Consider the following 27,170-nt stretch of genomic DNA (forward strand, 5'->3'; position numbering starts at 1 on the left):
CAGGAGGAAGAAAAATCTAGGAGTTCAGGTATTAAAAATATGACCCAATAATTAGAAACAGTTTGCTTATTATTTCAACATATCCTGGTCTGATTAAAATATAAGTCATGACAATATTTAATAAGAATAATAATTTTCATTTGTGTTTAATCCACACTTGTCTAGCCTACCAAATTCTAGAAGGTACTGCATGTAACTGCTCACATTACTTTTATAAAATACTAACATAAGATTGCGTGTATTTGAAAACTTGATATATACCTCACACTGCTGGGCAGCAGACATCTCATGATCATCTAGTGTCAATCTTCATTGCACACCTGAGGCCCAGAAAGGGGAAGTAGCTCAATGAAGCTCACATAACAAATCATGGAAAAGCTGAGTGACACGTCTATCTCCACCTCCGAGGCTGACCCCCTTGGTATCCACAGGTATTACAGAGTTCCTGGGGATAATGTTGAATGTTCAAGAAAGTATTAAATGATATTCTGTGTCATCTGCTTAAGAAATATATAGTATATTTAAAACAAACAAACAGACAAACTTGAAACAGACTCATAGATACAGAGAACAGACTAATGGTTGCCAGAGGGAAGAGGGCTGGAGACTGGGTAAAAAGATGGAAGATTTAAAAAGTACAAATTGGGCCCAGCTGGTATGGCTCAGTGGTTGAGCATCGACTCATGTACCAGGAGGTCACTGGTTTGATTCCCGGTCAGGGCACATGCCTAGATTGTGGGCCAAATCCCCAGTGAGGGGTATGCAGGAGGTGGCCAATCGATGCTCTCTCTCATTGATGATTCTATCTCTCTCTCCCTCTCTCTCTAAAAATCAATAAAGAAAATTTTTTTAAAGAAGTACAAATTGATAGTTACAAAATAGTCACAGAAATGTAAAGCACAGCATAAGGAATATAGTCAATAATATTGTAATAACTATGTATGGTGCCAGGTGGGTACTGGAAATATCAGGGGAATACTTTGTAAAGTATATGATTATCTAACCATTATGCTGTACACCAGAAATTAATACAAAACAATATTAAATGTGAACTCTAATTGAAACATAAAATAAAGGAAGACATATACAGTATATTTAAAACATTGGTTTTTGAAATGGTCCCAGTGTTTAAGTTCTGGGATTTCCAAGGGGTAAATTAAGGTATTTTAAAAATTCACTTCTATGGTCCTTCTCCTTTTTTTTTTTTTTTTTCTTTTTTTATCCTCATCCGAGGATATTTTTCCATTTTTTGTACAGATAGAGTGGGAGGGATAGAGAGAGAGAAACATCGACGTGACGGGACACATCGAGTGGCTGCCACCCGCACGACCAACCAGGGCCGGGGACAAACTGCAACCAAGGTACGTGCCCTTAGCGGGAACCGAACCCAGGTCTCTCCGGACCGCAGGCCGACGCTCTAACCGCTGAGCCAAATTGGCCAGGGCTATGGTCCTTCTTTGTCTCCAGTAAACAAGGTGCTTTTAGATTCACGTTGTGTTTGTAAGTCAACAAAACTGATTTCCACAGGAGACACAAGAAAGTTAGTGTCATAACTCCATGAAGCACCATATATGCTTTGGCATAAAGTACTAAGAAAGTGTTTTCCTCAAAGTAAAGGAAATAAAATCATTAATGTGTAATCATTCTGATGAATAAGGGACCGATTATCACCTTTTATCCCTGAGTTAGGTTACAAGTCAATGTCTGGTCATTCTTTTTAAACATTCATTGCCTAATAGTTGCAATTTTTTCTCTCCTTATTTTTTTTTTCTTTTTTTTTTTATCCTCACCCGAGGACATTTTTTCTTTTTGTTGTTGTTGTTGTTCAGATAAAGTGGAAGGGAAAGAGAGGAAGAGAGAGAGAAACATCGATGTGAAAGGGACACACCAATTGGCTACCACCCGCACAACCCAACCAGGGCTGGGGACAAACTGCAACCGAGGTACGTGCCCTTAGCGGGAACCGAACCCAGGTCTCTCTGGACCTCAGGCCAACGCTCTAACAGCTGAGCAAAACTGACCAGGGCATTTTCTCTCTTTAAAAGTTTGCATGACTTCACAAGAAGCCTGCCTGAACTAAAAGTAGATAATTGAGTCAACTGTTCATGTTTTAGAATAGATTTAAATAAATTTTAAGAAAACTCCAGGCAATTCAATAACTGGTTGAATCATCAAGCTAAGGTGAAGCTTCTCAGGCTATAAATAGCAGTGTTTGCAAGTTTCAAAGATCCACATGCAAGAGTCAGTTAGATTAGATTCTGTCAGTCACATCCTACTCTGCATAATTCTTGAGTTCATTTTCTGGAAGCTAATACAGTAGTGGTCAGACTTTATTTATTCATCCAGGCATTAATTCATCACATATTTAGTGAGTACCTTCCATGTGCCACGTCTGGGGTTGGGGGGAGCCAGAGAGGCATGAAGGATATGATGCCTGAATGCAAGCAGCTCCTAGACTAGACAGGAGAAAAGGCAAGTACATAGGGGTACTCCCTTGTGAGGAGTACTCCAATAGAAATATGTAAGTGCTGTACTGGAGGCACACAGGCGTCAGTTCCCCTAGGGCTGAAAAACTTCACCCGAGGCTTTATAGGTGAGGTGATACCTAGCTGTGTGGGGAAAGCAAAGGGGTTGGCAGTAGGCAGTGGAGGTGAGGCTGGAGCTAGGAGAAGGACACATCAGGCACAGGACAGAGCAGGAAGTATGATATCAGAGTGGGAAAGTGTAAGAGGAGCTGGGCCCGGGGAGGTAGCAGGCTCAAGACACAGAGGGCCTTGTGAGTGCTATACTTGAGCAAAGAAAAAGCTGTGCCAAGGCCCAGTGGTGGAAGTGAGTTCAATATGTCTGGAACAAAGCTGCAGAGCTTCAAGGGCAGAGAGTAGAGACAGAAGCACAGGACTAAGGCTCAGGAGATTTGGCAACAGGGAGCCAGTGAAAAGTTCTGGACAGGAGAGGGACCTGATGAAACCTGGACTATTAGAAAACTCCCTTATGAAGTGTTCAGATACTTTGATAGTTTCCATAATTTTGCCAATACAACCTGTGCTTCAGTGAAGACCCTCATGCAAGTCTCCTTGGACTCAAGAGAAACCATAGAAAAACAAACAACTTGCTCCCTAGTTGGTGAGCAGCTGGATAATTTGTGATTTATTCACACACTAGCAAAAGTAAACGAAGCAACTCTACATGTATCGACATGGATAATATTGAGGGAGGGAAGGAAGTTGAAAATAGACTATATGCAGTGTAATACCATTTATGTGAAGTATTAAAACACATAAAAACAATGAGGTATATATTTTTTTGGATACACAAGTGCCTAGAAGTACCAGGGTGTGTAGAAGAACACATACTGCCCCAGGGTATCTGGTACTTCTGTAGGGGAAGGGGAAGGGAGCAGAATTTGGCATTCAGCTATTTGATAAGGCTTTATTTATTTAAAAATTTATCTGAAGCAAGTATAGTAAAATATTATCATTGGGTAAATCTGGGCAGTGGAGACATAGGTGCCTATTATATTATTTTCTGCACTTTTTAGTGTGTTTTAAATATTTCAAGATAAAAATTTAAGTAGAAAACAGAGGCCACTATACCAATTAGAGTATTTTTGACTGCAAGTAAGAAAATAAGAAAGAAGTGAAACAGTACTTTTGTTTTCTATCCTATCAAGTGTTGACAAACAATGGCCCTTTGCCTGTATTTATATGAGAATGTTTTTTCATGTTTTTAAATGGTTGAAAAAAATCAAAAGAAGAATATTTTGGGTATTTAACAATTATATAAAATTCCAACTTCAGTGTCCATCAATAAAGTTTTATTGGCACATAGTCCTGCCCATTCATTTAAGTATTGGCTATGGCCCTACACTTGCCCTGCAAGGGTAGAGCTGATTTAAGACAGAGAAGGATCACAAAGCGTAAACTATTTACTGTCTGGCTCTTTAAAAAATATTTGCTTACACCTGCCATTTAACAAAAGCATCCAAAGTTAAGTGGTGCCAGGATTGGTTAATTCAGTAGTGTGATAATGTTGGAGCTCTAGGTGGTTCTCCAGCTACATTCAAGGTAGCCATATCTCTGCCACAGCTATGGATACCATAGCTGCAAGCACATGACAATGTCCAAATATTGTAGTAGGGTGGGTGGGGACTTGCCTCATGTGTCTTTCACTTTCTAACATGGAGGATTTCTTTCCCTGAAACTTTCTGGCAGATTCCACCTTAAATCCCACTGGTCAGAACTGAATCACATGGTCATTCTGGGGCTGAAGGAAGGAGTAGCCAGATTTCCTGAGTCCACGGAAAGGTTTCAGTTAGGAGGAAAGAAGGGATAGAGCAGCAGATGGATAGGCAATATTACCTGCCCCAAGTATAAACTTAAAAATGAAAATATGGGATTGAAAGGGGCAAGAGTGGATATGGAGAGATCAGTTTTGAGGCCAGTGGCTAGTGGCATCATCCAGGAAAGACATGATGAAATGATGGTGACTTGGACCAAGGGCATGTCACAGAATGGAGCTGGTTGGATTGTGGGTATATTTTGAAGTATGAGATAATGGACTGGATATTGGAGGAAATAATTGAATTAAGCAGGACTTCAGGATTCCTGGTTTGGACAACTGGATTGTCATCCCAGGAGATGGACAGACTCAGTTTTGGTGTAGAGATAAGGGGCACGTCTCAAGGTTCTCACAGTTTTGCCTATTTCCAAGTAATAGAGAGTTGAGAAAATAAGGTAGAGGCAATGTTTTTACTTAAAAGAGTTATAATTCAGAATATTATTTTTCTACTCTGAAGAAATAGAGTGATTCATGAACAAATGGGACAATGTCATGTATGGGTCCAGCATTTGCAGTTTACAAAGTGCTTTCATACCCACTTTTTCATTTGACCATCTTCGGAAATTAGTATGATAGAATTCGTTCTTATTTTACAGATGCGAAAACTGGGATTCAGAGAGGGGAAGTCTAAGGGCTGGAATGGAAGATGTGTCTTCTAGGTGAAAAAGGGGCTGTTAAAACTAAGCCTTGTCTTTTATGGGCACCATGTTTGCTTTTGTTTACTTTTGGCATACCCCCAGCTAAGACTCCACTTTGTTTTTTTACCTCTTTAATATTACATGCAAACTTTACATTATTTTATATTTTAAAACGTCCTTCTTTTATTTTAATATTTTCATTCAAGAAAACCAGACAGTAATTTATGTTGTTTGCTTATTTTTAGACAATCGCACTTAATTGTTTTGAATCATCTCTAAAAGCTTATTTCCACATAACAAAATTTATTAAATTGCTTTGTGAAGCAAGGCTGATTTCCCACCGAAATGATGACTCATGAGGTATGACTAAGTCTTATGTGTGTTCTTCTCCTAGCAAGTAAGGTGAGTTATAAAGAAAGAAAAAGAAATATCAATAAAGACAAACACACAAAGAAAGCTATCCCTTGCTTACGTCTTTGACAAATTTTCCTGGATGTGGAGTTACACGGGAGCAAGTGACCATGTTCTTTTAGTACCAAATGTTCTTATTGACAGCTGCATTGATAACTGGCATCTCCCTGGGTTTTGTAAATGGTGCAGGGAAGGTAGGTTTGGGCCCAATAAAAAGAAGCATTATCTGATCCACCAAGATGCCCAGCATTTGTACCTCTGGCTTGGGTGTTAGTAAACTTTTTTTGTGCATGGATGTGATCATCTGACAGAGAAGGCTGCTCCGTGATGGTGTTTGTGGGGAGTAGGGGGTGGGGTAAATAACTTTATATTTCACAGTGCATGGTCCTGGCATAGTGAAAGAATAGGAAGGAGCCCTGCCAATCTAAACCATAGGAGATCAAGGCAAGGTAAGTTCGGGCAGTAATGTGTGCCAGGAGAATAGAGCCTCTGGTATAGAAACAATGTCTGGAATTAAGAGCTTGTTTTGACACTCACTTTTCATTTTATATTGAGAAACTTTTTAGCAGTTGGAAACATAGCACCTAGCATTCAACAGACACATAATGAATGTTTGCTCAATACCCACCTGCAGGGATTAGGAAGAGGAGGAATGAGTGAATAAATGGGTTTGTACATGACAGGGTATGGTGGAAGAAAGAGAAATGAGAGGGATTCAAGGTACCTTAATGTGGACTTTTGAAGACTGGCTTTGAACTAAGGTGAACTTGGAGTATGCATTCTATGTGAACATTGTGGCTTAGCTACAAGCCTGTGTCTCTGAGTTATAGGACAAGTGAGCATTTCACCTGTTTCTGGTGGCAGTGGGGGCCAGGAGACTGTCAAGCAGGCTTTTGGTTTTTGGGTTTGTTTGTTTTTCCAGAAAGCCAGCAAAGCAGATCTACTGAAATACATTGCCACTCTCCTTCTGTGTCACCAACCCCAACTCCTCCCACAACACAAGCATTGAGTTTTAATACTAACAGCTGAAATGCAGTCCATTTCTTTTCTTTTCTTGTTTTTTTTTTTTTTTTTTTTTTTTGCTTTTTTTGAGAAATACTTTGTTCTTTGCTCCAGTGATTTTGCTAGCAATGTCATTAATATAAAGGAAAGAAGGACCCACAGAGAGGGTTGATAGGTGATGTATAAGGGTGGGCACAGGTAGCTCAATTTGTTTCAAAAACAATAGGCATCAACAAACTCCTACTTAGAGTTGTGTTTCTCTTTCTTGCTTGTCAGAAATACAAGGGTGGATAGTGCCCAGGGATTGAAGCGAGATGGAGACAATTAGGTTCACTTTTATTTTTTCTATTTTCAAGAAGCATGTATCATGAAAAAGCAATAGCATTAAGGAAAGTATATCACAAGTTTAGAGACACTTTTGTCTAATTCCAGTACTCACTCTGTGCCTTAATGTCCCCATAGGTAAGTGGAGACAATGCCTACTGGTTGCACGCAGATTTGTACAAAGGCCAGCCAGATTACAATTGTAAATTGTTTTGCACACTGCAGGGGTGAATTCAAGATGACCTTATTTAGATTATTACTCTTATTTGCTGATTAATGGTGCTTATTTTAAAATTGATTCTGAAAAGTACCCAAACAAAATGAAAATCTACTCCCATTGCCAGCATGTTCCACTTTGTGAAGTCGTAGATTTCACTCAAAGTCTACATTTTATGGAAAACTACAATTTAAAAATATGAGCCTCTAATAGAGGCACCTTGGAGCCTATACCCATTTCATTACCTTTCCATCCACAGCACAATTGCCTCTTGAGATGATTGCTAATGTTTATTAACTGCAGACCTGGGAACAGACAGACATAGACAAGCCAAACACAGATGGTGAACAGAACCCTTTCTCTTAAGATTTCCATTGGTCACTGCTCAAGCGAACTCTAAAAGAAACCACAAACTTTCTGTTTCCGCAGAAAACATTTCTTCCCAATACAGTTTTCTGAACTTTCCTCCCATCCATGTCTTCTGGCTAAGAGGAGCCCCTCTCTTTTCTTTGCCCATACTTTCTTCTACATAGCTACTGATTCCCAGTGGGCCTGACATAGGTCTTTACCTAGTGAACTTGATAAGTGAACTTCACTGCCACGCCAGGCCAAGTCAAGATGCATAACTGGCACCAAATATTAGGAATGAGCTACAAAAGTTCCAGAGAGATCTCATCTTTCCAAGCCCAACATTCTTTCTTACCAAGTACTTCAAAACAGTAAGTAAAAGAATGATTTATAATATAATAACTCCCCTTTCATTATTCTTTAACATTTTATTAATCTCCTTATTATAAATTAGAGGAATGTGCTAAAAAATGAAGTTATCATTGGTCTTTCTGTCTCAATAATAAAAAAACAGTAATTATCTGGTGGAGTGTATCCCCCTTCTCTACAAGGAAATGGCTATTTGCTTCAGGAATGAAAAAAATGAGAAATTATGACATCACTGAATCCACTTTTAAAATTAATATGAAGTTCTTATCAATAAAGTATGGATCTTCCCAATGGGGAAAATGTAACTAACTTTAAGTAAATCAGAAATATGAAAATGTCAGGCTGTCATTTACCTGGGCAGTTTGTTTGGGTTCTGTACGAGGGAACCTTGGAGACAAATGGTAATTGCAAAAAGAAGCATAGAAACAAATAAACAAACAAGACCAAAAATCAAATGAAAAAAAACAGTTGCTACCCAAATTCTTATTAGTTGACCATATTTTCACTGACTTTTTATCTGAGTAATGGAACCAATGAAACTGCAGAAGAGACCAAAGAATCTTAGAGCTCAGTGAGTCCAGACATTTCTTTTTTAATTTATTTTTTATTTTATTTATTTATTTATTTTATGAATTTTTATTTATTTTTTTTGTTACAGATATTTTACCTTTTTACCCCATTGGCACCCCCCACCCCACGCCACCCTCCACCCTGTCCCCGGCTTAGTTGTCCATGTCCATTGGTCATGCATACATGCATATAAGTTCTGTGGTTTATCTCTTCCCACCCCCCCACCCCCCATCCCCTCTTCTGAGGGATGTCAGTCTGTGCCCTACTTCCATGTGTCTGGGTCTACTGTATTCCTCAGACTGTTATGTTCATTATATTCCGTATATAAGTGAGATCATGTGGTATTTGTCTTTTTCTGCTTGGCTTCTTTCACTTAGGATAATACTTTCCAGGTCCCTCCATGTCGTCTCAAAGGATAAGAGATCTTTCTTTCTTACCGCTGCATAGTACTCCATTGTGTATATGTACCACAGCTTTTTTATCCATTCGTCTACTGGTGAACACTTGGGCTGTTTCCAGATCTTAGCTATTGTAAATACTGCTGCTATGAACATGGGGGTACATATATTCTTCCTGATTGGTGTTTCAGGCTTCTTAGGGTATATTCCCAGCAGTGGGATCACTGGGTCAAATGGGAGTTCAATTTTTAATTTTTTGAGGTAGCACCATATTGTTTTCCATAGCGGCTGCACCAGTCTGCATTCCCACCAGCAGTGTACTAGAGTCCTCTTTTCTCCACACCCTCGCCAACACTTGTTGTTTGATGATTTGTTGATGGCGGCCATTCTGAGATGTGAGGTGATACCTCATTGTTGTTTTAATTTGCATCTCTCTGATGATTAGTGATGTTGAGCATTTCTTCATATGTCTCTTGGCCATTTGTATGTCCTGTTTGGAGAGGTGTCTATTCAGCTCCTCTGCCCATTTTTTAATTGGGTTCTTTGTCTTCCTTTTGTGGAGTTGTATGAGCACTCCATATATATTGGAAATTAACCCCTTATCTGATACATCATTGGCAATGATGTTCTCCCATACAGTGGGTTGCCTTTCCATTTTGATGATTGTTTCTTTTGCTGTGTAGAAGCTTTTTAGTTTGATGTAGTCCCATGTGTTCATTTTCTCCTTTATTTCTGTTGCCTTAGGTGATATATCAGTGAAAATTCTGCTCCGTATGATGTCCGAAATTTTGTTGCCTACATTTTCTTCTAGAATTTTTATGTATTCACGGGTCACATTTAAGTCTTTTATCCATTTTGAGTTTATTTTTGTGTATGGTGTAAGTTGATGGTCTAGTTTCATTTTTTTGCATGTAGCTGTCCAATTTTCCCAACACCATTTATTAAAGAGGCTGTCTTTACTCCAGTGTATGCTTTTGCCACCTTTGTCAAATATTAGAGCGTATTGCCTTGGGTCCATTTCTGGGTTTTCAGTTCTGTTCCACTGGTCTATATGCCTGTTCTTGTGCCAGTACCAGGCTGTTTTGGTTACAGTCACTTTGTAGTATAACCTGATATCTGGTATTGTGATCCCACCGATTTTGTTCTTCTTTTTCAAGATTGCTGTGGCTATTCGGGGTCTTTTTTGGTTCCATATGAACTTTTGAAGTATTTGTTCTAGTTCTATGAAATATGTCATTGGTATTTTGATGGGGATTGCATTGAATCTATAGATTGCTTTGGGTAGTATGGACATTTTAATGATGTTAATTCTTCCAATCCATGAACAGGGTATGTGCTTCCACTTTTTTATATCTTCCTCTATTTCTTTTTTCAATGACCTGTAGTTTTCTGCAAATAGGTCCTTTACTTCTTTGGTTAAGTTTATTCCTAGGTATCGTAATTTTTTTGGCGCGATGGTAAATGGGATTGTTTTTTCAGTTTCTCTTTGTGTGAGTTCATCATTGATGTACAAGAATGCCGTCGATTTCTTGACGTTAATTTTGTATCCTGCTACTTTGCCAAATTCATTTATTAAGTCTAATAGATTTTTGATGGAGTCTTTAGGGTTTTCTATGTACAATATCATGTTGTCTGCAAATAATGACAGTTTCACTTCCTCCTTTCCAATTTGGATCCCTTTTATTTTTTTTTCATGTCTGATTGCTGTGGCCAAGACTTCCAGTACAATGTTAAATGAGAGTGGTGAAAGTGGACATCCCTGTCTTGTTCCTGTTCTTAATGGAAATGTTTTTAGTTTCTGTCCATTGAGTATGATGTTGGCTGTAGGTCTTTCATATATGGCCTTTATTATGTCGAGATATGATCCCTCTATTCCTACATTGCTGAGCGTTTTTATCAGAAATGGATGCTGGATTTTGTCGAATGCTTTTTCAGCATCTATTGATATGATCATGTGGTTTTTATTCTTCATTTTGTTTATGTGGTGTATCACGTTTATTTATTTGCGAATATTGTACCAGTCTTGCATCCCTGGAATGAATCCCACGTGGTCATGGTGAATAATTTTTTTGATGTATTTCTGGATCCGATTTGCTAATATTTTGTTCAGGATTTTGGCGTCTATGTTCATCAGGGATATTGGCCTGTAGTTTTCTTTCTTTGTAGTGTCTTTTTCTGCTTTTGGAATTAGAATTATGCTGGCCTCATAGAACGTGTTTGGAAGTCTTCCTTCTTCTTGAATTTTTTGAAAGAGTTTGAGGAGAATGGGTGTTAGTTCTTTTTTGAATGTTCGGTAAAGCTCCCCCGTGAAACCATCTGGGCCTGGGCTTTTGTTTGCTGGGAGAGTCTTGATTACTTCTTCAATTTCCTTAGTTGTTATTGGTCTGTTCAAGTTTTCTATCTCTTCCGGGAATAGTTTTGGGAGACTGTGTGTTTCTAGAAATTTGTCCATTTCGCTTAGATTGTCGAATTTGTTGCCATATAGTTGTTCATAGTAGTTGTTAACGATCTTTTGTATTTCCGTGGTGTTGGTTGTTACTTCTCCTCTTTCATTTCTGATTTTGTGTATTTGGGTTCTCTCTCTTTGTTTCTTGGTGAGTCTAGCTAAGGGTCCATCAATCTTGTTTATCTTTTCGAAAAACCAGCTCTTTGTTTCATTGATCCTTTGAATTGTTTTTTTGGTCTCTATGTCATTTATTTCTGCTCTGATCTTTACTATTTCCTTCCTTCTACTTGCTCTGGGGTTTTCTTTTTGTTTACTCTCTAGTTCTTTAAGTTGTGAGGTTAGACAGTCAATTAGAAATTTTTCTTGTTTTTTGAGGTAGGCCTGTAGTGCTATGAACTTCCCTCTCAGAACTGCTTTCACTGCATCCCATAGATTTTGTGTTGTCGTGTGTTCGTTTTCATTGGTTTCCAGGAAGATTTTAATTTCTTCCTTGATCTCCTCGGTGACCCATTCATTGTTTAATAACATGCTATTTAGCCTCCATGTGTTGAAATGTCTTTGCATGTTCTTGTTGCAATTGATTTCTAGTTTCATGCCGTTGTGATCTGAGAAGATGCTTGATATGATTTCAATCTTCTTGAACTTGTAGAGATTTAGTTTGTGTCCTATCATGTGGTCTATCTTTGAGAATGTCCCATGTGCACTTGAGGAGAATGTGTATTCTGCAGTTTTGGGGTGTAATTCTCTGTAGATATCTATTAAATCCATTTGGTCTAGTGCTTCATTTAGAGTCTCTGTTTCCTTGCTAATTTTTTGCCTAGAGGATCTATCCAGTGCTGTCAACGGGGTGTTGAAGTCCCCTGCTATGATTGTATTGTTGTCGATTTCTCCTTGGAAGTCCTCCAGAAGATTTTTAATATATTTTGGTGCTCCTATATTGGGTGCATATATGTTTATCAAGGTTATATCTTCCTGTTGAATAGATCCTTTCAATATTATGTAGTGGCCGTCTTTGTCTCTAGTTATGGTCTTCATTTTGAAATCTATTTTATCAGATATGAGAATTGCTACCCCAGCTTTTTTTTGCTTTCCATTTGCTTGGAAAATTTTTTTCCATCCCTTCACTTTCAACCTATGTGAGTCTTTTGTTGAGAGGTGGGTCTCTTGTAAACAACATATAGATGAGTCATGCTTTCTTATCCATTCAGCTACTCTGTGTCTCTTTATGGGAGCATTCAATCCATTTACGTTTAAGGTGATTATTGATATGTACTTATTTATTGCCATTTTTGTTTAGTGTGGTTCTATTTTTCTTCCCATTTCTACTGCTAATTACAGCCGTCCTTTTAACATTTCTTGCAGTGCTGGTTTGGTGCTAATGTATTCCCTTAGCCTATTTTTGTCTGGGAAGCTCTTTATTTGATCTTCTATTTTGAATGATAGCCTTGCTGGGTAGAGTAGTCTTGGATTCAGATTCTTGTTTTTCATGACTTTGATTACTTCATGCCATTCTCTTCTGGCCTGTAGTGTTTCTTGTGAGAAGTCAGCTGAGAGCCTTATGGGGTTCCCTTTGTAGGTAACCTGTTGCTTATCTCTTGCTGCTTTTAGGATTCTCTCTTTGTCTTTAATTTGTGGCATTTTAATTACTATGTGTCTTGGTGTGGGCCTGTTTGGGTTCTTCTTACTTGGGACTCTCTGTGCTTCTTGAACTTGAATGCCTTCTTCCTTCACCAAATTAGGGAAGTTTTCTCTCACTATTTTTTTGAATATATTCTCTATCCCTTGCTCCTTTTCTTCTTCTTCGGGGACTCCTATGATGCGAATATTATTACGTTTCCAGTTGTCCCATAGTTCTCTTAAGCTGTTTTCCTGTTTTTTAATAGTTTTTTCCTTTTGTTTTTCTGATTGGTTGATTTTTTCTACCCTGTCTTCTAATTCACTGATCCGGTCCTCAGCTTCCCCTACTCTGCTTTTTAAACCTTCCAATGTGTTTTTCATTTCGGATATGTCATTTTTTATCTCTTCTTGTTGGTTTTTAATTTCCAATTGGCTTATTTTCCCTGTCTCTATGTCCTTACTCATGCTGTTCAGCTTCCTCAAGATCATGGCTCTGAATAGTCCAGACATTTCTTAATGTTGTGGGGTTTTTAAAATTTTTAAACAGAACATCTTTTCTTACTAAAATATATTGTGTAGGGTTATTATGAGAAAGTGGTATGAGCACAGCCACCCTGGCTGAAGTGTGTGTGTGTGTGTGTGTGTGTGTGTGTGTGTGCACTCACACATGTATGGGGGGTGAAGGATGTTCTTTCACACCCATTATACTCACCTGCAGCCCTTGAGCACCTTTCCAGAAAGCTCATGGCCTTGAGGAGCTTGGAAAAGAGACTGGTCCATTCCAAGTTACTCTAGTGATAGAGGGCTCAGAGTCTCAGAAATGGCCCGGAATAGGCCTGAGGTCACCCAGGCAAACCAGAGCTATAACAGAGCTGAGTCCTCCAAGCCAGGCCCACGCAACCCAGGTAGGGTTCTTGAGCTGATCTGTGGACATCTCCTCACACTCACCTTTTTTCTTGGCCTCTTTGCCTGAGGAAAATTTTCCTGGCCACTTAAGGGTATTTTCTATTAGCCAGCCCCACATTTCAAATGTTAAGAAACTTCCTTGCTCTGATGTTACTGTGGATCCAGTCAGAATTAGTCTTAGGCATGAATAAGTTGTAGTCCTTTTGTCCTTGGTTACTTTCATGATATTTATTCTAGAAAGGAAGCTTGGAAGTTTAAAACATCCTTCCCCATTAATAATATTTTTTTTCCTTTTAGTAATATAAACATAATTCAAGACCTGATTTAAATGTCCCATTTTTTTCAGTAAATAAATGACATTTACAACTCAAATTTGCCATATATTCTTATCCCAAATGGTTGTTATCGCTATTAAATTGCTCATAACTGTTTGGAATGTAGAAGCTTTGGCTGAATTGGGAAGTCATATATCAGAGCCTGCCCATATAGCATTATCTAATCTGTTTGTGTGGGTGGTGGTAAAGGAGCCAACTTAGATACTGGATCATGTGATATTTTCAGTACATTTATAAGACATTATTAATTGAATTGAGTTGAACTTTACTTCTATTCAGGTGCTTGGTCTGCCATCATTTACTTGATGAAACCTGGGACAGAGCTAAAGCCTACAAAAATAGAGTTAAATTTGTGTGTGAAACCAAACAGCACGAGAACCACTAAACAGGTACTGTGCAATAGCCTCTACTCAATTCTGGAGCCATTCCAAAGGAAGTTGTCAGGGTCTGGGCTAGAAGCATAGCCTACTCATCCCACACCATTTTCAATGTCCTTGCTGCTCCCAGGACAGCTTTAAGAGAAGTAGTGGAATCCAGCCCATACCAGCTGGCTTGTCTAAAGGTGAGTCAATGCCACTCACTTCCATTCAACAAGCCATACTGAGTGTCTGTGGTTTACCAGGCCCTGTACATTGCAACAGGGATATGCAGGTGGACACAATATGGCACAATATGAGTTTAGTGACAGGGAAAGGACAGAGGCATAGACAAGCAGGCCAATGCTACTTAGAAAGTGCACCACAGGAGGTATGGGCAGGATGCTTTGGATGCATGAGAAGAAAGCAGGTAACTCAGGCTAAAGGATGAGAGCAGCAAAATTCAGGATTAGGCGAAGCTTCTGGGAGGCGGTGATGCTTGGGCTGAGATTTTTGTAAAAATTAAAATATCTCATTTTTTCTTATCAGAGGATTGCGATAACCACTGCTTGCATTTGAAGTATATCCTTTGTCTATCATCTATCTATGTGTATATACAAATGCTTTAAAAATGTTCTTGCCCTGGCCCGTTTGGCTCAGTGGTTAGAGTGTCAGCCTGTGGTCCAGAGAGACCTGGGTTCGGTTCCCGCTAAGGGCAGGTACCTCGGTTGCAGTTTGTCCCCGGCCCTGGTTGGGTCATGAGGGTGGCAACCACTCGATGTGTCCCTTTCATGTCAATGTTTCTCTCTCTCTCTCCCCCTCTCACTCTATCTGAACAAAATATATGGTTAAAAAAAAAAATGTCCTCGGGTGAGGATAAAAAAAAAAATGCTTTAAAAATGTTCTCACGCCCTATCCAGTTTGGCTTAGCTGTTAGAGCATCAGCCCACAGACAGAAAGATTTCAGGTTTAATTCCCAGTCAAGGGCACATACCTGGGTTACAGGTTCGATCCCCTACCCCTGTCAGGGTCCTTCAGGAGGCAACCAATCAGTGTGTCTCTTTCACATCAAAGTCTCTCTCTCCCTCCCTACCTTCGACTCTATCAAAAAATCAATGGAAAAATATCCTCAGGTGAGGGTTAACAAAAAAATAAATAATAAAATAAATAAATAAAAATCTTTTAAAAAAGTGAGCAATTGATTAATTGCTTTCTTTTAAAAAAATCTAACCATACGCAATGAATACTTTTTCATGTCATTAAATATTCTTCTACATAATATTCTATTATATGGTTACCTTAATTTACTTAACCGATTATTATGGGAATTTAAGTTGTAAAATATTTATGATTATTAACTATGATGAACATCCTTACACTTAATTTTTGTGTGTGTATCTATAATTATTTCCTTAGGACAGATTTCTAGAATGAAAATTTCTGGGTCAGATGTTTTAAGACTAAATACCAACCAGTAGTGAGAGTTCCCATTTTCTCCCACTCTTGATACCAAGTCATTTCAAAGTACTGGCCACATAAAATATCTCTAGTAGTCAGCTTCCAAGACAGCCTTAATTATCCTCGCTGCCTGATGGTCGCACTTTTGTGTGGTTTTCTCTCATAATAAATAAGGCTGTCCTATAAGATCAATGGGATATTCCAGAAGTGACAGGTATTTATTTCTTTTATAAATTAAATTAAATCGTTTTGGATATTTTTTCTCTTTTTTAACTGTATTGAGGTATAATTAACAATTAAAAATTACATATATTTAAGGAACACAATTTTATGTTTTGATTATGTATACATTGTGTGCATATCATTACAAGCAAGCTACACATCCATCACCTCATATAGTTACCTTTTGCATATGTGTGTGTGGTGAGATCACTTAAGATCTACCCTCTTAGAAAACTTAAAATATATACACTAGTATTAACTATAGCCACATTACTGTACATTAGATTCCAGAACTTGTTCATCTTGCATAACTGAAACTACACTTTGATCCAACAGCTCTCCATTTTCCCCCTATTTCCCAGCTTCCCGTAACCATCATTATAGTCTCTGCTTCTGTAAGTTCATCTGTTTTAGATTCTACATATACATGAGAGCATGCAGTATTTGTGCTTCTGTGACTAGCTTATTTCACTTAGCATAATGTCCTCCAGGTTCATCCATATTGTCACAAGTGGCAGGATCTCCTTCTTTTTCAAGGTCAAAATATTGAAATATTTCAATAATATTTCATTGTATATATAATGTATGTACTTCTGGGAGTACGTCATAAACAGCACAGCCACTTCTTCCTTTCTTTCTTGGTTTACTTATTCTGGGGGAAGCCAATACCATGTCATGGGGGACAACCAAGCATGGCTGTGAGGGTCCATAGTATATAAAACTGAAGCCTCCTGCCAACTGCCAGCACCAACTTGCCAGCCACGTGAGTGCATTACCCTGGCAGCAGGTCCTCCAGTTTCATTTAAGCCTTAAGGTAACTGCATTCCCAAAAGACATATTGACAGAGAGACTCTGAGCCAGAACCACCCAGATAAACACTTCCAAATTCCTGACCCATAGAAACTATGAGGTTAGAGGGTTGACTGGGAGAGAGATCAACATGGCAAGTACAGCTGGGTTGTGGAGGTAGGGAAAGGATGAGTGAGAAGCAACAGGGGCTAAGTAATGAAAGAGGAAGTTTCCATGTATCTTAGAATTCAAGGAAGTATTTTTTCTCTGAGCTGTGTAATATAAAGGCGGCACAAATGATTTCTCAGATAATAGACTAAATTTTATTATTTCTTGCAAGAGAGTCGCTAATAAGATTAGACACTCTGAACTTTTACTCTGTGCTAAGTGATATGTGCATTGATGCTCATTTTTACTCATTTATACCCTGGGAGGTATAGCCTATTTAAAAAATGAAGAAATTAAGAGTCAGAGAAGAAGTCAAGCAGCTTGTCCAAGGTCATACAGTCAGGATGTGGAAGAGCGGTGGTTTGGGCCAAGGTATGTTGGACTCTAAAAATCCCTGCCCAACTTTTCAGCTATAGTGCTTCTGGGAGCACTCAGCAGTACTAATGATCCAGGGGTGGTAGCAGTACTGAATTGCACACTTAAAAATGGTTAAAATGATAAATTTCGTGTTACGTGAATTTTTTTAGAAAAAAAGAAGAAAAGTGGGTAACAAACTGATCTGCAGAACTCAGAGAGAGAAAACTGCATGAAGATTGAGCAATGAATTTAATCCTTCATTTTATTCTTAAAAGAGAACCCTGGCCAGTTTGGCTCAGCAGTTAGAACGTTGGCCTGCAGACCAATGACCCTTGGGTTCGATTTCAATCAAGGGCACGTACCTCAGTTGCAGTTCGTCCCAGCCGTGGTTGAGATTGTACAGGAGGCAACCAGTCAATGTGTCTCTCTCATATTGATGTTTTTCTCTCTCTCCTTTCCACTCTATCTGAACAAAAATGGAAAAATATCCTCAGATGAGGATTGAAACAACAACAAAAAAAGAGAAAGCTCAGTATACATCCAAGTTACTGTAATTTTCCGTTGCATTTTGTAATAGCTAAGTCACCTCTCTTTATTTCCTCCTGTCTTCCAGCTTTTATTTTCTTAATCTTTTTCAAAATTGATTTGAGAGAGAGAGAGAGAAACATCAATAGCCTGCCTTCTGCTCACACTCTACTGAGGATCAAGCTCACACTCTACTGAGGATCAAGCCCACAACCCAAGGATGTGCCCTGATAAAGAATCCAACCTTCAATCTCTCAGTGCATGGGACTATGCTCAACCAACTAACCCACACCAGTCAGGGATCTCTTTGTGTTTTGAAATGGATTTAAAGTATACTTGGATAGGGGAAAAAACCTGTTTCAGTTGAACTTACTATAAGGCCTCATGGACACCAGGAATAAATAAGGGCAGTGAGGAAGATGTGGGAGAGGAACAACAACCATTGAGAAATATAGCCAGGCTTCCCTGGGAGGAGGCAGTGGGAGCAGCTAGGGCCCAGCACCCAAGCCCACCAGCACACCTGGCACCATCGGACCAGTGGAACTCTGTGTCAACACAGACCTGTGCATAGTAGTGGAGCTGGTTGTGGAAGCCACAGACAGCCGGGCGCCCAGCACCATCCCCCATAGTAGCAGCCCAATCAGAGTTGAGATATACCCCCAGCAACAGAGGCTGGGGAGCAGACATCCATCCCCAGGCAACAGAAGCACAGACCAGCAGCAGAGACCCATCCCCAAAAACTACAGCAAAAGCTAGGCAGGAGTTGAGCCCCACGGAGCAGCAGCACACCCCAGCCTCCAGCAGTGGGATCTGGGGCTCCACAGAGGCCTGTGTGGTCCAGCAGTTCACAAGTGCAGTGAGAAGGCTGAGCCCAAGAGAGACTGGTGCGATCCAGATGCCAGCCCACGAGAACTGCATGGCACTGGGGCACCAGAGAGGCCTGTGCGACCCAGCAGGAACTATGCCATCCAATTACCTATGGGACCTACAGGGTGCTGAAGCACCAGAGAGGACTGTGCAACCAGGCAAGGACTGCTCCATCTAGTTACCCTCAGGACCTGCAGGGTGCTGAAGCACCAGAGAGGCTTGTGTTACCCAGCCATCCATAACATAGGCATAGAGCCAGGTCCCCAAAGGGACTGTGCCATCCAGTTACCCGTGGGACATTCAGGGAGCAAGGGCACCAGAAAGACCTCTGTGACCCAGGTGCTCACAAGATATGCATAGAGGGTGTGAAAAATGGAGGTGGAGTGAATAGAAGCTACACAGATGATCTACCAGGAACAAACGGGAATTACAACTAAAATAAAGACAAATCCTCGCAGAAAAAAAAAAAAAAAAAAACAAAAAAAAAAACAGAAAAGCAGCAGGACAGGAACATATAACCAGGAACACTGGTAGGAACAGTGGAGGCAGGAGAGGGTGGCAGGCTGGAAGCCCATGGCCAGCAGCAGTTTTAGCTGTGAGCAGCAACTTTGGGGAATAAAGCCCAAACCCGCTCCACAGCGCAAAGACGCAGGACAAGCACTAAAATAGCCACAGTCACTCACCTGGGGGCTAAGGCAGCAGGAAGGCAGACTGGGCTGGAACTCTGTTGGGACACCCAGGATTTGGAGGGCACTCAGAGTTTTTGCTGAGTTGCGGCCACAAAGGCCAGTGGCCAGTGTGCTCCTTCCCCAAGATGTGGGGAAAAGCAGCAGCCACCCCTGTAAGAGATTCAGGCTTTCCCAGGTGAGGCTTATTAACAACCAGCATTTATCCTAACCTCTGGAAATCCTCTGTATGCAGAACACCAGGACTACATTCCAAGGCACTGAGTAACTGAGACTACTAGCCACCAGGAAAAAGCTAGAGGGTAAATGAACCCTTCCTGGGCTTTCAAATGTACCCAGGAAAGTAAGACATGAGAGTGGTGTTTAACGTGGGCCCACCCAGGCTCATCCAACCCAGCAGAGAGAGCCATAAACAGCAGAACACTAACACCCACAGGGAAACTTTGGTAGGCTCCAAAACCCACTGAAATAGCAAAAATGGTGAAACAAAGAAACAAATCCCACATGATAGAACAAGAGAACTCTATCGAAGATGAGATAAATGAAATGCAGCTAAGCAAATTAACAGACGTAGAGATCAGAGCCATGATCTTGAGGAAGCTCAACAGCACGAGGAAGGACAATAGCACCATGAGTAAAGATATAGAAACATTGAAAACCAACCAAGTGGAAATGAAGAATGACATAGCAGAAATTAAGAACACACTGGAAGGACTAACCAGCAGAGTAGAGGAAGCTGAGGACCAGATCAGGGAATTAGAAAACAGGGTACAAAAAATCAACCAATCAGAAAATCAAAAGGAAAAAGCAATTATAAAACAGGAAGATAACTTAAGAGAACTGTGGGACAACTGAAAACGTAATAACATTCGCATCACAGGAGTCCCCGAAGAGGAAGAAAATGGGTAAGGGTTAGAGAATATACTTAAAGAAATAGTGACAGAAAACTTTAATAACTTGGTGAAGGAAGAAGGCATTCAAGTTCAAGAAGCACAGAGAGCCCCAAGTAAGAAGAACCCAAACAGGCCCACACCAAGACACATAGTAATTAAAATGGTAAAAATTAAAGACAAAGAGAGAACCCTAAAAGCAGCAAGAGATAAGCAACTGGTTACCTGAAAAGGAAACCAGATAAGGCTCTCAGCTGACTTCTCAACAGAAACACTAAGGCCAGAAGGGAGTGGCATAAAGTAATCAAGGTCATGAAAAACAAGAATCTGAATCCAAGATTACTCTATCCAGCAAGGCTATCATTCAAAATAGGTCAAATAAAGAGCTTTCCAGACAAAAAAAAAAGGTGAGGGAATACATTAACACCAAACCAGTACTGAAAGATAAGCTAAAAGGACTGCTGTAATTAGTAGAAGAAATAGGAAGAAAAATATAACTACGCTAAACAAAAATGGCAATAAATAAGTACATATCAATTATCACTTTTTTTTTTATCCTCACCTGAGGACATTTTTCCATTTTTTGTATAGATAGAGTGGGAAGGAGAAAGAGGAAGAGAGAGAGAGAGAGAAACATCGACGTGAAAGAGACACAGCGAGTGGCTGTCATCCACATGACCAACCAGGGCCGGAGACAAATTGCAACCGAGGTACGTGCCCTTAGCGGGAACCGAACCCGGGTCTCTCCAGACCGCAGGCCGACGCTCTAACCGCGGAGCCAAACCGGCCAGGGCTCAATTTTAATGTGAATGGACTGAATGCCCCAATAAAAAGACACAGAGTGGCTGACTGGATAAGAAAGCATGACTTACATATGTGTTGTTTTCAAGAGACCCACCTCACAACAAAAGACTCACAGAGGTTGAAAGTGAAAGGATGGAAAAAAAACTTTCAAGCAAATGGAAAGCAAATAAAAAGCTGGGGTAGCAATACTCATATCTGATAAAATAGATTTCAAAATGAAGGCCATAACTAGAGACAAAGAAGGCCAGTACATAAAATTGAAAGGAACTATCCAAAAGGAAGATATAACCTTGGTAAACATATATACACCCAATAGAGGAGCACCAACATATATTAAAAACTTGTGGAGGACTTCAAAGGAGAAATCAATAGCAATACAATCACAGCAGGGGTCTTCAATACCCTCTGACATCACTGGATAGAACTTCTAGACAAAAAATTAACAACGAATCACAGACTCTAAACAAAGTGCTAGATCAAATGGATTTAATAGATATCTACAGAGAATTACACCCAAAAACTGCAGAATTCACATTCTTCTCAAGTGCACATGGAACATTCTCAAAGATAGATCACATGTTAAGGCATGAACTAAGTCTCTACAAGATCAAGAAGATGGAAATTATATCAAGCATCTTCTCAGATCACAATGGCATAAAACTAGAAATCAATTGCAACAAGAACATGCAAAGACATTTGAAAACATGGAGGCTAAATAGCATGTTATTGAGTAATGAATGGGTTACCACGGAGATCAAAGAAGAAATTAAAAACTTCCTAGAAACCATGAAAATGAACACACAACAACACAAAATCTATGCAATGCAGTGAAAACAGTTCTGAGAGGGAAGTTCATAGCACTACAGGCCTACCTCAAGAAGCAAAAAAATTCTAATAGACTATCTAATGTCAAAACTAAAGAACTAGAAAAAAAAAAAAAAAGAAAAGAAAACCCCAGAGGAAGTATAAGGAATAAAAAAGTAAAGATCAGAGCAGAAATAAATGACATGGAGACCAAAAAAACAATTCAAAGTTTCAATGAAACAAAGAGCTGGTTCTTTGAAAACGTAAACAAGATTGATGGACCCTTAGCTAACTCACCAAGAAACAAAGAGAGAGAACCCAAATACACGAAATCAGAAATGAAAAAGGAGAAATAATATCTGACAAAATAGAAATACAAAGGTTCATTAACAAATATTATGAACAATTATATGGCAACAAATTTGACAATCTAAGAGAAATGGAAAAATTTCTAGAAACACAAAGTCTCCCAAACCTGGACTTGGAAGAGATAGAAAACTTGAACAGTCCAATAGCAACAAAAGAAATTGAAGATGTAATCAAGACTCTCCCAGCAAACAAAGGCCCAGACGGCTTCATGGGGGAATTCTACCGAACATTCAAAGAAGAACTAATACCCATTCTCCTCAAACTATTTCAAAAAATTCAAGAAGAAAGAAAACTTCCAAGCTCGTTTTATGAGGCCAGCATAATTCTAATTCCAAAACCAGGAAAAGACACTACAAAGAAAGAAAACTGCAGACCAATATCCCTGATGAACATAGATGCCAAAATCCTGAACAAAATACTAGCAAATTGGATCCTGCAATACATCAAAAAAACTATTCACCATGACCAAGTGGGATTCATCCCAGGGATGCAAGGCTGGTACAATATTTGCAAATCAATAAATGTGATACACCACATAAACAAAATGAAAGATAAAAATCATATGATCTTATCAATAGACATTGAAAAATCTTTTGACAAAATCCAGCACCCACTTCTGATAAAAATGCTCAGCAATCTGGGAATAGAGGGATCATATCTACACATATTAAAGGACATATATGAAAGGCCTACAGCCAACATCATACTCAATGGGCAAAAACTAAAAGCATTTCCCTTAAGGACTGGAACAAGACAAGATGACCACTTTCGCCACTCTTATTTAACATAGTACTGGAAGTCTTAGCCACACCAAACAGACAGGAAGAAATAATAAGGGGGATCCAAATCGAAAAGGAGGAATTGAAACTGTCATTATTCGCAGATGAGATGATACTATACGTAGAAAACCCAAAAGACTCCATCAAAAATTTGCTATACTTAATAAATGAATTTGACAAAGTAGCAGGATACAAAATTAACATCAAGAAATCAATGACATTCTAATACACTAATAATGAACTCACAGAAAAATAAACTAAAAAAACAATTCCATATACCATCATGGCAAAGAAATTAAGATACCTAAGAATAAATTTAACCAAAGAAATAAAGGACTTTTCACAGAGAACTACAGGTCATTGAAAAGAGAAATAGAGGAAGATATAAAAATGTGGAAGCACATAGCTTGTTTATGGATTGGAAGAATTAACATCATTAAAATGTCCATACTACTCAAAGCAATCTATAGATTCAATGCAATCCCCATCAAAATACCAACAACGTACTTCCCAGAACTAGAACAAATACTTCAAAAGGTCATATGGAACCCAAAAAGACCTTGAATAGTAACAGCAATCTTGAAAAAGAAGAACAAAGTTGGAGGGATTACATGAGCAGACTTCAGACTTTTATACTACAAAGCCACTGTAATAAAAACTGCCTGGTACTGGCACAAGAACAGGCATATAGACCAGTGGAAGAGAACAGAGAACCCAGAAATGGGCCCAAGGCAAAATGCTCAATTAATATTTGACAAAGGTGGCAAGAGCATACAGTGGAGTAAGGACAGCCTCTTTAATAAATGGTGCTGGGAAAATTGGACATCTACATGCAGAAAAATGAAGCTAGACCATCAACTTACACCCTACACAAGAATAAATTTAAAATGGATAAAAGACTTAAATGTGACTCATGAATCCATAAAAATCCTAGAAGAAAATGTGGGCAACAAAATTTCAGACATCACACACAGCAGATTTTTCACTGATACATCACCTAAGGCAACAGAAACAAATGAGATAATGAACACATGGGACTACATCAAACTCAAACGCTTCTTCCCAGCCAACGATACAATCATCAAAATGGAAAGGCAACCCACTGTATGGGAGAGCATAATTGCCAATGATATATCAGACAATGGGTTAATTTCCAATATATATAGAGAGTGGTCATACAGCTCAACAAAAGAAGACAAAGAACCCAATTACAAAATGGACAGAGGAACTAAATAGACACCTCTCCAAGCAGGACATACAAATGGCTAAGAGACATGTGAAGAAATGCTCAACATCACTAATCATCAGAGAGATGCAAATTAAAACAACAATGAAGTATCACCTCACACCTGTCAGAATGGCCGCCATCAACAAATCATCAAACAAGTGTTGCTGAGGGTGTGGGGAAAAGGGGACTCTAGTACACTGCTGGTGAGAATGCAGTCTGGTGCAGCCACTATGGAAAACACTATGGTGTTACCTCAAAAAATTAAAAATTGAACTTCTATTTGACTCAGTGATCCAACTTCTAGGAATATACCCTAAGAAGCCTGAAACACCAATCACAAAGAATATATGTTTGTAGCAGCACTATTTATAATAGCTAAGGTCTGGAAACAGCCCAAATGTCCATCAGTAGACAAATGGATAAAAAAGTAGTGGTACATATACACAATGGAGTACTACACAGCTCTAAGAAAAAAAGATCTCTTATCCTTTGAGACTACATGGAGGGACCTGGAAAGTATTATCCTAAGTGAAAGAAGCCAAACAGAGAAAGCCAAGTATCATATATCTCACTTATTTGTGGAATATAATGAACATAACAGTCTGAGGAATGGCGTAGTCCCAGAGATGTGGAAGTGGGGTACAGACTGACAATCCCCAGAAGAGGGGGTGGGAGGGAGATTAATCATAGAACTTATATATATGTATGCATGAACAATGTACATGGACAACAAAGGTGGGGATAGTGTCGGGAGCGAGGGGGAGGGAGAAATCAGTGGAGGAAAAAGTAGAGACATCTGTAGCAAAAATAAATTAATTAATTATAGGAAAAAAAGATTAAAAAAGAAATTTAGCTAGGAGTGCCACTCACTTGCCATCAGAGCAGAATTTTGCGATGGCTCTTGCCCTGTGGCTTGGTCCTTGGGAAATGATACTCGTTTGGCTGTCTTCCCCATGTTCTCTGCCTGAGGCTTCTGACACTTCCTAGGAAAAAGTTGTTGCCTTAATTGAAGAACTGACGTGTGAATTTGGACCCATCCCTTGTCAAACTGTCTGTTTTCTGGGGTCCCCTGTGGCCCTTTCAGTCCATAAGTCCAAGCCTCAAAGTTCCTTACCAGCAAGAGGTCTGGCAATGTGGGAATAGTGTTTTTTTTGGAACCAGATTACATGTTTGACAGATGTTATGGATTGAATTGTGTCCTCACCCAAAAAATGTTGAAATCCAAACTCCCAGTACCTCAGAATGTCATATTTGGAGATAGTGTTTCCATAGAGGTAATTAAGTTAAAATGAATTTTTTAGTGTGGGCCCTACTCCAGTAAAAGGGGAACATTGAACATAGATACACACACATACACATATAAGTAGAACACCATATGAAGACACAGGGAAAAGATGGCCATCCATAAGCCAAGGAAAGAGTCTTGAAACAAGTCTTCCCTCACAGCCCTCAGGAGGAAGCAACCCTGCCCACACCTTAATCTCACATGTCTAAACTTCAGAACCAAGACAAAAGATTTCTGTTGTTTAGATCATCCAGTTTGTGGTACTTTTTTATTTTTTATTTTTTGGTAGGTGCCCCTAGTGAGAACCAAACCCAGGACTCTCTGGTCCGCAGGCCTAACCACTGAGCCAAACTGGCCTGGGCACTTTTTTTATTTTGAAGGGCTCAGAAAACTAATACAACAGGTAAATCAGATTTCCCCAAAATTTCCTTCACTGGGAGCTGACAATGTGGCATATATCTGTTCTTAGTTTCTGTGCAACCCCCTCCCCAGAATTCCCTTCACCTTCACCTCTGAGTCCACCACTGAGCAGTCTACGGAAGGAGTCATTCTACTAGGCCTCAGTCTCCAAGGTCATTTCTGTCTCTTCCTAACAGGCAGGTTCTAGAATTGGAAGGAGTGAGAAGACTGGTGATAAAGGGTCTCTTTATCAAAGGGATTTGAGGACTTTTACTTACCTCAGTGATTCATCACCAGAGCCTACCTGGGAGATAGGTAACTTTTTCCATTTACACAATCCCCCTCTTAATGAATTATTGTCAGTTACAAAGGGTTGTAAAATTCAGTGATGGAGGGGCTATTCTAAGAATTTAAAATGCTAAAGACTTATTCATATGATCTCTCTCTCTCTCAATGCTCCTTAATCAGTATCACTTAGCTATTGCTAAGGTTTAGTAAGTCCATCAATAGCCTCTCACCTACTTTCAGTTCATTATTTCATGCAGTTAGAGTGCCTATTATGGGAAATATCTACTGTCATCAGCAGCTTAAACATGAAATTATGTTTGGTATATAGTTGGTGAAAGCACTTCTACTCAGCTCATCATAATTTTTCAACTAGGACCAAGGAAATTGCTGTCTGATTATTCTCTTCAGCCCCATCAGTTAAGGAGACTTTTCCCATCTAGTATTTAAAGACTTGACCAAAATAGGTTTTTGTCTGAAAAGTTTGATCCTGATAAATGAGATGAAGAGTTGTTCAAAGTGGTTTAGGGAACAAATTTCATTTTATCAAAGTACAGCATCTTCTTTAAAGAACCTTTCTGGTTTAATTTGTCTCCAGTAAGTTCCACTGCCTGAATTTTTACAAAATGTATAGCAATTGTGGTAACAAAGATGTCATATTGGAAATTAAATCAATTAATTTTATTGTTGATTTTCTACTGGGATCCTGGCATTTCTTTACAAAGGTTTTTGCTTTCTCTTTTTCAAAGAACTGTTACAGAGAAGCAGCAAGGTGAGCTCTCTGTTAACTAAGTTGTTCTGTCCTCAGGATAGCTCAGTCCTCTTTTCTCTTTACACTCTATCCTAGGCACCTTGTCTACTCCCCAGTTAACAATCTTTGTGCTGGTAATGCCCAGACTAGACCTCTACTCTGAATACCTGACCTGTAGAACCACCTGCTTTTTAGACACCGCCACTCAGTTGTCCCTCAAACTCATCCT

General features: G+C 39.3%; 1 long non-coding RNA gene across 1 annotated transcript; it reads left to right on the forward strand.

Annotated features, from left to right (window-relative positions):
* LOC118636485 lies at positions 1-27,170 on the forward strand. Its single transcript, XR_004960657.1, has 7 exons — positions 1-28; positions 5,222-5,378; positions 7,464-7,649; positions 14,199-14,308; positions 17,185-17,284; positions 26,103-26,220; positions 27,038-27,170. It is a non-coding gene; the product is annotated as an uncharacterized LOC118636485 (long non-coding RNA).

This window comes from Molossus molossus, unplaced genomic scaffold (genome assembly GCF_014108415.1).
Source record: "Molossus molossus isolate mMolMol1 unplaced genomic scaffold, mMolMol1.p scaffold_m16_p_2, whole genome shotgun sequence".
Lineage (NCBI taxonomy): Eukaryota > Metazoa > Chordata > Mammalia > Chiroptera > Molossidae > Molossus > Molossus molossus.